Raw genomic sequence first — 17,894 nt, 5'->3', positions numbered from 1 at the left:
AACTACCTGTATGATTCAGTTTCTTGCCAGATTTTCTCTTTAAAAGGTCTAAAATTTTAATCTCCCTTAAGCAGTTAAAAGTATAAAGCTGATGTATTCATCCACTCCAAAAAGACTAACTCTACTTGTAGTCAAATTAATGATAACACTGATAAAACACTACTGGGGCCAGATCAGAAACCACTACTCTGAGACATGTTAAACAAACACGGCACAGTCAGGCACTGAAAAACGCTATCAAATTACTTAAAATTTATTTTTCTCAGGGTGACATCAAAAGAACAAGCATGGCCTGATAGGCCACACTCATCGCTCCCTGGAAGTTAACTTAAAATTGCAGCATTTCAAATTCTTCTGCTGCTACTAGGAGCAAAATCAAACACATGCTGCTAGGACAGTAGCATGAAGAAACAACTGTGAATGAACAGCACAGCAAGGAACAACCTGTTCTTATTATTATGCAGAGATATGTTGAATGAATTATTTTATGCATGCTCAGACAGAATTCTGCAACTGATTTACTGTATTTTTTTACTACAAAACTGGTTTGTTTGTTAAACTAATTCAGTTCAGTATCAGCAAAAGACAAAAATCTGTATAGATTTTTAAATGGGAGATACACTACATGAAACTCCAGAACATCTTCATATATTTTACCAGAAGCTATAAGTATAGTTGGAAATGTAACAACAAACTCAGGAAAATTCTACCACACTTAAACTCAGCTTAAGCTTAATTTCAGTGGATATATTCATAGACTGACGTACATGTTAAGCCATAGCAACCTATACTTCATCGTATAAGACCACCTAAAATAGGCCACAAACATTTTTTAAATTGCATAAAATAACAATTACTGTCAAATAAATTACCTAATCTGAATAAACAGCTACATGAAGTCACACATCCACTAACAGGAAAAACATTATTATCACACAATTTCAAACCACCTTTGATTTTTTAAAGAACACCCCATGATCACTTAAAAACAAAGTCAATATACTATAAAGGGTAATGAGTAAGCCTTCCTCCTGCTTTTTAAAATACCCATCAAATGGTATTTGAATGATACCAGATAATGACATATGGCTGGCGTTACCAGTTTTATACATGGAAAATTAAAATAGTAATTGCTGGGAAAAGGGCACCAGAATGAAGACAGCAATTTCATTCTGAGGTACCCAGCACAGCAGAGGACCTCTGGGGAATAAAGATGTCCAGCTCCTACTGCAAGTCTTGACAGAAGGTTAAAAACCAACTTTCTCTTCTGGCATTTAAATCACCTGAGCATCCATTACGTGTAACAGCAAACTAGAGGCAACTCTTAGCAAGAGGCACTTGCACAAACATTCAGCACTGGCTTAACACTGCTTCTGCCAAAAGCCTGAAGGACGTAAGATGAATGGTTACTGCTGAGTGGTTTTGCAATAAAAATTTTTATTGACTGTAGTGTGGGCACAAGAGGGAAATCTCAAAAACTATTCTCTTCCTGAAAATGCTACAGGACTTTACATGTAACTCTGGAAAACACCAACATACAAAAGGTATGAAGCCAAATGTTTCATCCACAGACACTCCAGCTCTGGTGCAGTAGACAAGCTTGCATTCTGAGGCAACAGGAAGGCCTCTAAAACAGCATTGTGCTCCGGTTAAATAAAGCATTACAAACAAGTTGATCGTCACAAAAATATGGTTACGCTATAAATTTAACAGCCATATACAAGAAAAATCTAGCAACAAGCTTATTTATTATAGAAACCAATGTTTTTCTTGTTCTAGCATCTCCTTCATTACCAATGTCACAGCACAGAATCCATCAACAAAATGTTTATTATCTACTAAGAGAGGCAGTTGTGCAAAGTAACACTAAGTTTTCTGGTTTCAAAACCAGGAAGATTTTCCCAGCATGGACATGTTAAAGAAAGCCATAGAACAGCCCTTCAACAGGGTGGTTTGGGCTAAGGTAGCCATAGCTGCAAACTCAGCAACCCAAGGCGGCACTGCAGCCAGCAAAGGCTGCAGCAAGGCAGGTAAGCAAGCAAATGCTCTTCAAGTCCTGTGTTCACCACTGCTTATCTTGAGGTATCACTTAAATAATATTCTAATCCTTTTTGCATTCACACACAAACCTCTGTCACTCAAATCAAATATACTGTAAACTCACTCTTTGGCTTGAGTGAAGCACCAGGGTTGCTAATGGATGGGATGGCAGAGCCTATGCTATAGGCTACAGATCTAATTAGCTCTTCTGTTGAATGATTTATCTGTATTTCATTAAAGCAATTTGGTTATAAATGCTGCTGTTCTGAGATCTGTTTACCACCTTCTGACAGCTTGTAGACATAAAGAATAAGATGCCTTAAACAATCTAAAAAATCTGCCAGTTCTGTTATATTCCAAATCTCAGCCATCCTTGATATTTTCCATTAATAATAGACGGGTTCAGTTAAGCAGAAGTTAGGATGTAACATACTAAATAGGTATGTTTTATTCAGAAGTTTGCTATGTATAAAAACACAAACACTTAAAAACGAGACTGAGTAGCTTATATGACCAGTCATAAGAACACTAAGTTGAAACTTTAAGCACATGTAAGAATTGAAAAGTGTATGAGAAAGAATACTTCATTTTCATTAAAGCTGAAACATTACACACTCTGTTCAAAAAAAAAAAAAAAAAGCACTTTTCTCAGAAATTAAAGGAAAACATATTTTCATACAAATTTTTGAAAATTTCAGATTATGTGAAAGAATTTTTTAAAGCATTTTTTTCTAATCCAGCAACAGTGCAAACTGCATCCCTCCCAGAACGAGATCCCTGTTCTTCCCCTGTGCATCACCACCTCTTGAGCATGGCAGTTGAGGAATTCCCAAAGGGAAAAATATCCCAGAGTGAGGCTAAACCAGAGCCAGTAACTCACAGCCACTGTCCCTGCCTCTCTGCTGAGGCAGCCACTACGGTTGCACTCCAGAAAGGGAAGGAAAAACAGGGACAGCAGAGCAGCACATACAGTTCGTTTAAACATAAATGCAAAACACAAGAGGTATGAAAATTACATGGTTTGCCAGACACCAAACTGGTTCCTCAAGTACCCTTCAAGCCCAACAGTGTGGAGAACCCATCTCACTACAGGACACTTACTACTCCCAAAGAAAAACAACACTGGTTAAATAAAACCCTCCCTTTTCTAACAACTATACCCAATTGTAATTAATGAGGAGCTCTAAAGCAAGTTGTGTGAAGAACAGCTTGGATAACCTATTTTGTATTTCAGTCCATTATTAGATGGAAAGATTTCGTAGAGGCCGTTTCAAGCCAAGGGGATAGTCTAGCACTTGCGATGGGATTGTCTACATCTGTATGTTACATGTCTAAGTGAAGCTAGAGATGCACGTTGTCTCTATGCTGAGCGTCAGAGAGAGAAACTTCTGTCTTCAACATGATGTGATGACTGGATACACTGTCCTCCAGAGATGTGGGTCTCGTCACTGAGAAAACAACTACATCTCTCTCTCTCTCTCTCTCTGGCTGTAGATGACTGGCTCAATCAACTTCCTTCCTTTCTTACGGTACAAAGAAGTGTTCATTAGTTGTTTTGGTTTGTGGTTTTTTTAATTACAAAAGGCAACAAAAATACCATTTCTCCTTGAATGAATCTATAATCTCTCCTCTGGAGTTTGTTTTATCTTTGGGTAATGCTGCTGAAGTCAGACTTAGCAACATCCTGAAGTGAAACACATGATGAAAAAAAAAAATTGTACTTCCTTTTTATCCTTAGAAAACTTTGAATTATGTATATTTTAACTTCTGGGATGAAAGACCATGTCACCATTTCTAATTACAACACACAGAAGTAAAACAGATTTCTCCAGGACAAAGTCACTGGATCATAAAGAATGGAAACAACCAGAAAACTTCAAAGTTTTCTAAAAGTTAATCTGAAAGGAAAAGCCACAAGAACTTTAACAAAATCATGTTTTCCCAGGAGATTCAGGAAGGATGCTAGAATATGTGATTATCAACCAAATTTCAGGGTAGTGATCACAGTAACACAATGATGCACATACTGTAACTATACAGAACAGTTACCATATAATGGGTTGGGGGTTTTTTTGGTTGCTTGCTTGTTTGCAGTTTTGGGAGAAGAGAATGAAAAATTGTTCAGCTAAAACGGAGCCAGGGAATATGATTATGTAATACTTAGTAATCAGCATGGAGAATTATTATTTGATCAGGAAGGTACAAAATGGACTACTTTTTTCTGAACACAGTTTACTAATATTGTTAAACTGGAAGAAATGACATTTATTTAGAGGAATGTGAAAAAAGCTCTAACAGCTTTGCTTATAGCTTAAATAACATGTTATTTTAATGTCTTTTTTTCATGTAAGACTTGTGAGATCATAATTTGAGGTGAAAGTGGGAAGTTTGTGGCCTGACTATCAAGGTAAACATATATAAATGCTATTAAATCCAAAATGGAGCACAAGAGCATTACAGTACATCAGAGTGACTTTACTGTCATTTGTGGAAAAACAAGCTGTGATTAATTATTTCTATCTGGATGCACATACTTACATCAGTATTGTACATCAGGGCCAAAATCTAGGTCACTAAAAGCTTTTTACATCATCTGATAACAACCTTAGTCTTTAAGATCCTCTTCACTTACATTAATAAGCTTCTTCTCAGGCCTTAAATAGAAAGCTTGAGTTCATTCTAGGGAAGAAGAAAAGAAAACAAATCGGAACATAGTTGAAGGAAAAACAACATCTAAGAAAAAATAAAATTACTGATTAAGTTCTGAAAAGAGAGATCAATCTGAAATGTAGATGTAGAACAAGAAACAGGTCAGAATGAAGATAGAGGAGGTAGGATGAAAGAGATGGTCATGCGAATGGGTTCCAAAGGCTCAACGAGATCCTGCCATGGTTCTCTTCCCTTGGACAGGTCGTATCATTCAAAGTGTCAGCTCCACCAAAAAAAAAGAATTCTTGTATGGAAGAATTTTAAACAATATTCTTCTCTGAAGTACATACCGGTATTTGAGAGTCTTAAATTGGTACTGGAGACAAAAATACTTGGAAGAGAAATATATTAAAAACCCCATTAGAACAATATAGTTAACAATTTAAGAACAAAACATGGAAAATTATTCAGTCTGGACCTTCATTTGTAAAAATTATTATGAAATTACACTGTTACTAATACCAAACTCTAAGACTGCTGTGACCGGACAAATAAGCTACAGACCAGAAAAGTTAAACTTCTTTCGAGAACATTGTTTCATATTTTCATACAAATCCTAATAAGTGCTCAGCAATTTTAAAGATGGTTATTTCTTGACTCAGATTCTATTTTGCTTTGACATTTTACGCTGTGCATGGCAGCTCTTTGGCTAATAAAAAGCTGTCCTGTGCACTTTTGTCTACTGCTGATATTTTGTCTGGCAAATATTATGCTACAATTTCACAGAATATTCAAGGTTTTATCACATGCTGTTAATTTAAAGCAGGGGAAGGGAAAAGACTGAAAGTGATAGTATCAGTTTGTTTTTAGGAACTTAACTTCCTCAATGCATCAGTTATACTGTAATATTTCTATTTAAATATTAAGCTAGGAAATCTTGGCAAAGTGTTTCACTGCAGATAATTCTCAGTCAAACATCAACACTAAGTACAAGCGTTTTACCTAAAAAAACCTAAGGACTGTTTTAGCAACATAATCACACAACTATAATTAAAGCACACAACACAAACATCACTTACAGACTCCCATATCAATTCTTTAAATAGAGGACAAGCTTTAAATTTGCAGTTATTTCAGAAGAATTACTTCCAGATTTTCAAGGAAGACAATGATTTCACATCTAGATATTCACAAAAGGAAAATAAAGCCTGTTTCCAAGACAACCACATTAGTTTCCAGACTGCTAGATACTAACTAAGAACATGCAAAAGATTACATATCCCAGATGATGACACTTGAAAGACTTTCCATGCATGTTCTTCTACTCAATTTATACCCAACGAAGCATTTCAAATGTACATATATATCCAAAAGAGACTTGGTATTCTTATTTTTCCATTACTCACATTCCTATATGCTCATTAGAGCCAAAACCTTAAACTAATACAGTCAGGAAGAAAACCTCAAGTATAAACAAAAATTTAATCTGCTAATAGGCATCTTGCATTGATTTCCCTGACACCACAAATAACCTTTCTGCTGAGGGTGCACTGAATTTTTTACTTTAATGGACCTGTAGAAGAATAATGTGCTTGAATGAATTAAGTAAAAAGTCATGGGCTATATTTAATAAATGGACCAGAGAGTCATTAGTGTGAAAGTCAGACCCATCCCTTAGAACAAAGAGACAGAAACTTCACCAGTTTTAAGTGAACATATCCTACATCACCTGTTCCAATACAATACATGGAATGATAATTTCGCAAAGCAAATTTGGCAATAGAAAATACTGAGTTGAAGGCTGATTTTCTTGGCCAGTCTTACCATGGTCCCTCTAGTAACAGGAGAGAGAGACAAGCTCTACCTGGGTGCTTGCAGAGGCATTTAAAACAGACATGCAAGGAGTCATTAAGGTTTACCTGCTTCTTCAACATGGCACAAACATTTTGAGGTGTGCTCTTCATAGAGCACTACCTAGGAGACTGGCCATCGATAAAAGAAAACCTACATACAGGTGGACTCATATGATTTCAAAAATAAAATAATATTGCCACTGGGAAACACAGGTGAATTCTTATAAGGGCATTACTTAGATAAGTATGACGTTCAGTCTGGTACTTTTGAAAGTCCTCCTCTATAGAAATAATTCAGTGTACTTGACCACAATCATTTGGTTACAATTCAGTCCTCCTTGCTTTTAAATAGCAGCAATAGGGCATCTCTATGTAAATAAATGCATACTGATGTAACTGACATTTTACTTAAGACAACTAACAACATACTGGTTTATACTTGTAAACTCACTCTGTGGAAAGAAGGCTCATTACTGCAATTAACATGTACTTCATAATACTTAATAAAAGGCAAAAAATATTAACTCATTGGTCTCTGTGCTAGATCCAGTGAAAATTTTGAAAGTTCTTGTTGCTGCAGCAAAAGATGCTAAAAGCTGCTGAAGTTTTAGACCAGACATAATACTTTGCATACACATAAATGTACCTCTGTCAAACGAGGTTGAAAAAGTCTTCCATATCCTCCACGTAATAGAATAAATCACAGCATTTCCTTCTTCTTTAGTTTTATTGCTCTCAAAATTACAACAGAAAGTTCCTTACTCTGTTTTATTTTCCTAAAATATTGTGATATAGCATATATGCAGCCAGAAATTCCTGACATAACAGTACAAACAAAAAAGGTCTGAAAAAATAATATTCTAAACATAAATCTAAAATCGTATTGATTTTTTTTTAACAATTTCTTAAGGTCAAAAAACTCTAAAGCCTACAAATCTATGCATCTTACCAGGAGTTTTTAATTTGGAGATTTTTATACGATCTTTGAACTACTTCAGAAGTTAACTGAAGGAAACAAATGTGTCATCAGAATGTTCAAGAGCTGCTGTAAGGGAGCATGCATCTCTACTGACTACATCAGAGCCCTCAAATCTGAAAAACGCCAAAACTTTTGTAATCATCTGCAAGTCACTATCTACTTATCCCTTTATCCAATGGCTCTGACATTTAAGAGGATTTTTACAGCATCTGTCACAATACAGCAAGTATGGGCTGGGCTGTCGCAGAAGACTGGAGGGATTAAATACAAAAGAAAAAGTCACTGATCTGCTGAACAAGTTTGAAAATTCAATAAAGTACTGTAGAGACAGCTAATCTGAAAGCACTTCTGAAAAACTCCATAAAATCTTCTGTACTGTTTTTGGGGAGATCAAATACATATCACAAATTCAAGTCTGAACACATTCTCCTGTAATCTCTATACAACAAATACTTCAAAATTAACTCACCTAGATCTTGTTCTATTCCTTCTTTTTTGTTTCTGCTATTGCAGGAGGTTTTCCAACTATTAAAGGGTGCTTGCTTTGAATTAGCAAATGACAGGGAAAACAGGGTAGGGGAGTAATAAAGGGAGGGAAATCAAGTAAGTAAAATAGCTTAGATTTGTACATACTTAATTTTGAAATGAACACTCAGTTAACAAAAACTTAAGCTTCCACAACAAAATCCAGACCGCCTACTTATTCCTAAAAATTCTCACCCACCTAGAAGCTCTCCTTTTTCTCTGTGCAACCACAGGCTGTCCGGTCCCAAGCAAAAATACATGTTGAACTGGAACAGAACTTAATTTACCTCAGTAATTTAAAGGAAAGTATCTTAAGAAGAATGCAAAAACACCAGAGCCAGGAAAATATCAAGGCAACCTTTCAGAAACACAAATGTGCACATTAAGATTGCTCAAGCCAGCTCAGCTCTGTGCTCCATCTGCCAGCCTCCCAGGTGCTTCCACAGCTGGGTACCGCAAGCCTTCTGCTACAGATAAAACAATAATATTTGGAGCAGAAGCAGCCTGCCTGTAGAGAAGATACCAAGAATGGAAAGTGTAGCATATTAGTTCTACCTGTATGTCACACACACACACGAGATAAACTACTTCTGTGCTAAGTGGTACCAGTTAATCATTTTGGTATGATACATCCGCATCCACTCAGATGTTCTCTCCACATTAATACAATACTTTCATCATTAGTGTCAATGTCAAACTGCTGAACTGTTTGTTTATACTATATTAAGAAACAAGTCCTTTATCTACAGTATATGATCAGGAAGAGGAGTTTTCAAACTGACTATACAGTAAGTTCTAGAAAAAACTCTTCTTGCCATCCATTGATGACGTGAATAAATAGGTTTCCTCAAGGTCTCTACCAGTCAGAGAATACCAAAACTATTCAAGAGATTTCATTTGTGTTTCAAGACTCTTCGACTTACATTTGCATGGCTTTAAAATTACTCTGGACTTGTTTAAAGCAATGCAATGCTATATGAACAATAAAAACTTGAATTAGTTTTGAGTTGCTTATACATCTTTAATTTTGCTTGCTAGCCAAGAAAAATATGGAAGAGGAGGTCTTGTGTACATCTGCCCACAAGTAGGCAGTTACATGAGAATCAGGATGAATTCTTGTCTCACTCTCCACTCTGCAGAATGGCTTTTATGCTACCTATTTAAGATAAATTCCCAGTTAAGCTACTCTGTTTTTTAATTTAGTCCCAGGATTCACTAGGCAAAGATAGTAAACAGGAAAAAACTCTTAAATAAGAGTTTTTCTGCTGAAGACATCAGTAGAAGAACCTCGAATAAGATTTACATCACCTGCCACCCAGCTATGCTTCCCCTTGAACCATGCTGATGGTAAATTACGGGGTCTTCCTGAGTAGGCGTTTATTTCAGTCTTAAGGGGGGAGGGATGAATATTAGCATGCTCTGCTGTCCTGTAGAATGTTTCATGTGCCTCTGAAAAAAAAATCATGCTTGCTAAATGGGGAGGGAAAAAAAAATCCTCCAAGTAACATCAATCCCATTGCATTTATGAAGCTGCCAGAACAGGGGAGAGCTCAGACTAGCCAAACTAAATTTGTTTAATGATGTAGTGGAAACTCCTCCCACTTACCAGTACCATGAAGATGCAGCAGGTGAGCACAGCACACAGATGCAACAGGTCACGGCTCTGAGCACCGGCCCTGCACAGGAAGGGACTGGATTGCAAGGGTTCCTCTACCATACCAGCATGTGCCCCATTTCTATCACAGAAAAGATGCATAGACTAGAACAGTTGTTTACACCAAAACACACTTGTGGGCTGCTTGCTGAACTGTCCCTATGGGCTACACATTGAAGGCATCTGCACGGGCTGGTCCCAGGGCCACAGCCAGGCATCGCTTTGGTGTCCTGACCATACTGCGCTTCCCAGCTCACCCCGGCTCCCTGCAGATCTCTGACCCACAGGCACGTGCACTGCAGTAAATTCAACCATAAAGTCCACCTGCTGTTATAGTGCAGGACTAGCCATTACTATTGACTGCTGACCTAGAAAATCAGAACAAAGCATGATTTATCTTCTCTATATCAAAACATAACATTTTAACATGAATGTGTAATTTCTTAAAAGAGGAAGACACTGAAAACAAGACTGTACACCAATGGGGGGGAAGCAGTGGAATTATTTGTATTCTACTGTATTTATTTATGAGAAAAATACAACAGATCTCCTCATCTTCACTGAATTGCTTGCTATATCTACTATAGCAGTGATTTTACAAATAACAGCTTTGCAAAACATCTTCCTTTGCAGAACCCAGTTTAGTAATGCTTTATTTCATCAGGTGGGTGGAGAATTTCCCTGGGAAAGTTCTGCCACAATTGCTGTCAAAATTATCATACCTATTTGAAGTATCTTTAGGATCCTATCTGTCCTCAAAAACACTGCCTACAAGCAATCTAATCACAAATGAAAACAAACAAAAAAGTCTCATTACTCAGGAAAAAGAAACCTTTGGCAAGTAACTTGGTAACTTGCCAGTGACAGATGCATCACTGTACCAAAAGCTTTAATCAACAAATGGGATATGCTAAATAGTACAAGGGGTCATGAGAACTTCATCTCACACAACAGAACTGAACATCTGAAGGTGAAAAAAAAGACAAAGCCAAATAAAACAAATTCAAAGTGCTCACTCACACTTCAATTAAATCCATTACACACTGTTGCATGCCTTCTGCTAGACTACTAAATAAATTCAATGAAGCACTGTTAGATATCAATCTAACTAATGCATCCTAAAATTGTAATGCCATGAAAGACTGGAACTAAGTCTTTTGGATACCATGCAATCGATTTTCAAAAGAAGAATCTGCAAACTCATATGCTTAATTTATTCCTACCTATACTTGTTACTGTGCATTAAAAGTGTGTATTTGTGCAAATAAGTGCACAAACAATCCATTAAAAACAATACAATAAAAATTAATAATGATGTAGACAGCATTCACACCACGATAATACTGGTTTCCAAGCCCTTGCTAATTGCTGCAAAAATCCATCCCAGTTACACTTCATACTGTCTAGCACATTAACCCTCATTTCAGACACACATGTAATTCATATGGCTGACTTGTGTCTCAATATAAAATCAGACAAACTAAACTAAAGCTTACTAAACATATTGCTGAAATGTAAACATACAGCCAACATCACATCTACAGAGTTACATTTATATATACACTAAACAAATTATTAGGCAAAACCCAACACAGTACGATTTTCAATTCTTCGGGACATATTACTCTGATTACTTGATTGAAAACAAGTGATTAGATGTAGTGCAAAGGATACAAATGTGTGTCAGTGATCACATACTTTCAGAGTACTCAGCACTTGTACTTCAGTACCATTTAGTTGTGAATGCTTATTTAAATTATGACTTTCTGACTTTTATCACTGTAATTAGTTTTGCTTGAATACCAGAAACTTTGAGAATTTTCTCAGCTAACATTTAAAAACTATACTATAAGTCAAATCTTTTCTCCACATCCTTTACAGCAAACAGCAAAAATCACAAGGATTTGTGACCAGACAAGGCCCCAAGCAACCTGACCTAAGATGGCTCTGTTCTGAGTAGGGAGCTCCAGAGGTCCCTTCCAGCCAAGGTCTTCCAGGCTACCTCTGCTTTATCACTCTACTTATTAAAAAGCCAAGATTAGTCCAAGTTATATTTAAATTACTATCCCTAAGTAAAAAATATTTAAAATAAAATCTCAGGTTACTGATAAGATCTGACATTATGTTTTGAGGATTACCAGATTTAAGATTTTTTTTAAATGTTCCAGTACTGAATATACCATACTATAACAGTTATTTTCTCCCCCCAAAGCAAATGTATAAAAACAACTAAACCAACTACAAATTTAACTAAGACAGACAAGTCCACATACTCAAGAGATTAAAACATTATCATCATTCAATAATCAGCTGATTTATTCAAACTGTAGAACATGGCTTTTACTGAATGCACATATAAGCTAGTTTCCATCCTATTCTTTCATAACAAACACAAAACTTCATTGGCAGCTATTTCTCAGAGAAGAATCACAGTCTGCATTTATGTTTTCCTCACTAAATTGAACAGTCACTGAAGCTTTACTTGTACAATATGTAAACGAAAAGAACAAAACCTCCTTTCCACTTGAAACACAATACACATTACACGACAGCACCCAAAAATTATCTGATCAAAATTTACAAGCAATACATCTTAAAGATACCAGTTCACCAAATTATGCTCAACAACAAAGCATAAATTAGAAATGCCCTAATCCACAAACTGGCATTACCCAAAGAGAAATAAAGTGTATTTTCTGTCTGCTTGTCCTCGGGGTATTACATAAGATGACAGTAGCTCTAGTTTTTCCAGGGAACTCGGGAGATCCTCTATACCCATCATTACCCAAGCAAGTTTAACTGGGCTTCATCGGGCTGCTCTTCACCCATACAACACCCTCTTAAAGGCACTACACACAATGAACTTCACAGTGTCATAGTTTCACCTGCTGTGGCCCATGAGAGTTTAAACTTGGCCCATGACATTTCAGAAGTGGGTCAGTAAAAGGGAATGATGAGAAAGTGTGTTTGCTTGCCTTATTAATGCAAAGACCAAGTATGAATGACAGATGAAGTACGTTCTCAAGAGGACACTGAAAGGGCTAATACCAGTGAACACTCATTAAATTGAAGCAGAAGTGACATTTTAAAGAAATAGTAGTATTCAAACAACATATTTCAGATCTAGGATGCAGAGTAACAAGATACATGTCTGGCAATCCCTCCTGGCTAGAAAGACAGCAAGGGGATTCTTTTTGCTTTCTTTTCCTTCTAGGAATGTATTTTCCACGTATTCAGAGCAGAACATTCACAACTGCTTATGTACAGACACAGTGCCCAGCTTTGACATGCAATTTCATAAAGGCCTAGAGAGCCTCCCCTTATTTTACCAGACCAGCAACAGAACAGCACTAAAGAGTTCAGAACTTGTTTCTTAGAATGGCTCAGATCTGCACACAGGTTCCAGAGATGACAGCTTTTGATTTGGAGAAAGTAAGATAAATCTAACGGTTGATGAGAATCTGATAATGCAGAGAGAAAGAATCCAGAAAAAAAGCAGCAATTGCACTTGACAGCAGAGGAGTCAGGGCTCTGTCTGCAGTAATGATTTAAACCAGTGCCAGGGAATGCTTTGAGAAGGTACCAGACCTCAACCACCCACCCTGGGAGCTTGGTGCCACGGTCCCTGGCACAGGCTTGATTAAAGATGAGTAGCTTTCTCCCAAACAACTCCCAGGCCCAGCCAGTGAGCTGGCACAGACTGGGGACTGCTCCCAGCAGGTAGTTTGGATGTGGCCACCCCGCTTTGGAGAGTAAGAGTTTAACAGCATGGACATGGGCTGTTCCACTGACAGCTGTAAAGCAGTGCCAGGCACATCTGATTCAGCCGTACAGCTTTAGCCCAGCAGTGCTGGGGCCAAACAGTCAAACTAACAGATCTCACCACACTCTGCAAGAGGTGTATTCCCAAGTCAAATGCTTATCTCACACACAGCTTGGTTTTGGTTTAGAATCTTTTCTGTGATGTGCAGTTTTCGTACTGGGATAGCTTCTTCCAAAACCTTATCACTCAGCCTGTGAAGACTCCAGGTGGCAGAGTACACTGTCTGAAAGAGACCGGATTTAGCAATATGTTATCAAGCAGAATTACTACAAAGGTTCGCTTCAATGCAAACAGGTAAATGCTTAAGTTCTTCAATTGCAAAATTCAGACTCCTTTCTCTTAACCAAATACTCTGATACATGAAAGACTTTACTTCATACTTCGTAACAGAGCTGAAAGGAACTTCACCTTCACCTACAGCAAGTTCTCCACACTTTCTAGTGAGGTAAACAATAGCGAGAGATTGGTGGGCTCATTAATCCTTACTATTTTCCTTTTTACTATTGTACAGCAATGTCTCAACTTACTTCCAGTTAAAAAAAGCCACTATTTTCTTTTTTCTATTTTCCCTGTCTTTCCCTGTGTATCTAGCTTCCTGTCTCACCCATAAGCAATACTTATGAGTAGTTTAGATAAAAGTCACTGTCTAAAACTGTGCTGTACAGAATACAACAAAAAAAGTATTTTACTTCCTTAAGCAAGATACAAGTTTGTCTTCTATTTGCAGATTTTAAATTCGACTTAGTAAAAAACAAAAAAAATTAGTACCATAGTAAGTATTCATATTCTGTTGTACATTTATTAACAGAAGAAATACTTTCCAAGTATCAATGACAATACAGCAACAAAATTCCTCAAGTTTGTTCTCCATAGAGTATGTTGCAAAAAGCACCCAGTGGTCTTCAGAAAGGTCAGTCACTGCAAAATGAAGCATATTGCCAATAACAGAGTTTGAAAGTTCAATGTATGTCAATTCAGCAAAGCCAAAACAAAACAGAAAAAAAACTATGAAGCATTTAACAGTCTCCCTCCAGACTTCTGCCTTTGTTTCAGTCAACAGCGTTACAAACTGCAACATGTTGGAATGCTGGCTATTTTGTCCAACATACTTTGTACTAAAATTACAGCACTTTCAAGATCGTTTTCCTTCTCACTAACCTAGAAGCTCTTCAGATGGATCTCGGTTTCCTTCGGGAACTATTCCATAATCCGGGCAGCCAACACCTTGTTACACTTCACTCACTGCCCCCCTGCTGGCATCACCACTGAACTAGCCACCTTCCAGCCTAAAGGACTTACCAACGTTATCAATGATAGACAATTCTACCACGAACTCAGGGAAAAAAAGGGAAAATTTTCCAATTTTTTGTGACTGATGCTACCAATTAGGTAGCCATGACTCAACCACATGCCTATAGGAGGCAGCACAACATTGCTACATCCATTGAGAAGAATGTCTGACACACCTGCAATTTCAGAAGAACCCACTGAAATGATGATTTCAACATGCTTTGCTGCAGGTCAAAACCATTAAATACTCAATGAAGTAGATGGCACCTGTCATGGTTTAACCCCAACTGGAAACTAAGCACCACACAGCTGCTCACTCACTCCTCCCCTACCCCATCAAGATGGGGAGGAGAATCGGAAAGAAAAAAGAGTAAAACTCGTGGATTTAGATAAGAACAGTTTAATAATTGAAATAAAATATAATAATAATAATAATAATAATAACTGTAATGAAAAGGAAGATAACAAAAAGGGAGAGAAATAAAACACAAGAAAGACAAGAGATGCACAATGCAATTGTTCACCACCCGCTGACCGATGCCTGAGCAGCAATCCTCCCCATCCAACTCCCCCCAGTTTATATACTGAACATGACGTTCTATGGTACAGAATATCCCTCGGGCTAGTTTGGGCCAGCTCTCCTGGCCATTCACCCTCCCAGCTTCTTGTGCACGTGCTCGCTGGTAGAGCATGGGAAACTGAAAAGTCCTTGACTTAGGATAAGCGCTACTTGGCAACAACTAAAACATCAGTGTGTTACAACATTACTCTCACACTAAATCCAAAAAACAGCACTGTACCAGCTACTAGGAAGAAAACTATCTCAGCCAAAACCAGAAGAGTGCCAAACCCCTGAAATACACCATATATGTATAGTGCGTATCTATATTTATTCGTATACATAAAAAAACAATCCTAAAGGGTTGGAAGTAGTTAATGTCTAGAAAATTCAGTTTGTGAAACACCTGTTAACACTGGATAGTTGATACTAGTCAATGCTACAGAAAACATCCTTAAGAGAAGCAAATTTGTTGTAATGTCAAATGAATTCAGAAAAACTTTTTCCTGAAAATGATGCAAAAAAACCAAAATGCAGAATATGAAATTTCCTAGGAAAAGCTGATGAATATAACAGCAAGGTCCAGAACCCTGAACAATTCCATACTACCCTTTACAAAAACAAGTTACTGGTAATTATTAAACAAATGCTGATAAAAAATTCTCAAATGTTTTCAAGCTAGACACACACAAAATATCACCTATGATCATGAGTTTGTTCAACTTCAAAAAGTTAATGGTGACACTCCTGTTTTGACCAATCCATTAGTTAAATCCTATTCTAGGGTGTGAGTTTCAATACACAGCAAACCTCTACTGCTTGATGAACACATCACTCAGAATAGTTCAGAAATACTATTTCCATGTTTACCCATTTCTTACAAAACAGCTTAATATCTATTTATTTGCAATCAGACAATATATACTCAGGAGAAGAACCTGTAGTTGTCAGTGCTGACCTTCCACCTCAATCTTTCCATTTCGGTTGTTTTGCTATTGTCCACTGGACTAAAATATGCTTAAGCATCCCTTTTTATTTTTCCGTTCAGAATAAGTCGAATATAAATGACCACAGAAATTAATCTTTACCACTGGAAAAACATACACTTATGATAATTAAAACATCCTAGTTTTGAAACATCTCAGACACAGAAAGTTAAATTTTATAAAACAAAGGAAAACAAAATGTTTTCATCTTACAATCATGGCCTTTCCAGAAAATCAAGAGCTATCAATGTTGTAAAACCAGCAGCAAGGACCAGACAGCAGCAAACAGGCAAGGGCTGTATCTAAACTGACACATAGTCTGCTCTAATCCTGCAGGTTCTCAGGTTGCCTTTCTAGCAAAATCCAAACTACAATTTAAAGGAGCCATTTCTCAGGAAACATGAAGGAATGTGATTATACTGGGAAAGATGGCTTTCTTCACAGTTCTCCAGGGTTCAAATGGTATCGCCAGATGATCACAGGTTTCCCACCAGCAACTAAAAAGTTATTTTTAAGGTGGGGGGACAGAAAATATATCTATCTATCTATCTATCTAACAGATCTTCTTTCACCAGGAACATAAAACTAAACCTCTTAGAACAACACACACAGGTAGATGTGCATAAAAAAATCAACAACTCGTTAGCCATACCAGGAAGCCTTCCATTACCACCAGACTGGGTCCATATAGATGGAAGGTGTTGGGACTGGAAAGATGGCATCCATCACCTCAGTCCAGGCTCTGCTGGTCCAACCATATTTACCAATTAACAAAATAGTCTTCTACTGCAGATGTCTACAGAGGCCAAGACAGGCCTCACCCACATGCAAAACATCAGCTGTTAAAAAAAAAAAAAAATGGTTGTTTAAAGTTTGGAGATAGTAATATGCCATTATTCATGTCCCAGGATATCTAATCACAGGCTAGTATCTTTCCAAAATTTAGAAAAGACAAACAACAAAATATTCTTGCCCAGGATTCCCTTGTTTATTTTCCCTGCACAGCTTCTTAGTTATTTCTTGGCAGATGCACTTACAACTTGGCCAGCTGTTTTTCAGTATGCCTGAAGGTTTTATAAGGACTTGTCCTATGCAAGTCATTGAGACTTGGGCTTCTAAGTCATCCTCCTCATCACACCTTTTCAGCAATCCTGGTAGACACCTTTGAACGACCCAAAATCCTTCCATAATGAAGCTTCCTGATTTCTGGGTCATCCTCTATTCAACTAAAATACTGCTCGACACAAAACTTTGAAGAACAAAAGCATCTTACTCTACAGACTGCCATTTTTCCAGCCCTAGGGTTTCATGCATCAGCAGGAAACAAAACTTTAACCAGCTCCATTGTAAAATATAAATATTTAATTGTTTATAGCATAGATTGTTCTTATCAAGGAAAACAAAGACAATCCCAGGCAAACTGCCATCAATGTTTCTAAAAACAAAGGTCTACCACAACTATTTTCCTCTATCTGGTCAAATTTGGGAAACTAGTCTGTTGCTGAGGAGTGGCATCTGCTGGCAGACAGGCACTCC

General features: G+C 37.2%; 1 protein-coding gene across 1 annotated transcript in view; it reads right to left on the bottom strand.

The window, feature by feature from the left end:
* SDHAF3 (succinate dehydrogenase complex assembly factor 3) overlaps positions 1 to 17,894 on the bottom strand; it is a 35,215-nt gene that overhangs the window by 5,342 nt on the left and 11,979 nt on the right. The gene's annotated exons all lie outside the window — the stretch shown is intronic.

Source organism: Strix aluco, chromosome 1 (genome assembly GCF_031877795.1).
Source record: "Strix aluco isolate bStrAlu1 chromosome 1, bStrAlu1.hap1, whole genome shotgun sequence".
NCBI classification, from domain to species: domain Eukaryota; kingdom Metazoa; phylum Chordata; class Aves; order Strigiformes; family Strigidae; genus Strix; species Strix aluco.
The sequence above is the reverse complement of the archived record's forward strand: the minus strand, read 5'-3'. Positions and strand labels throughout refer to the sequence as shown.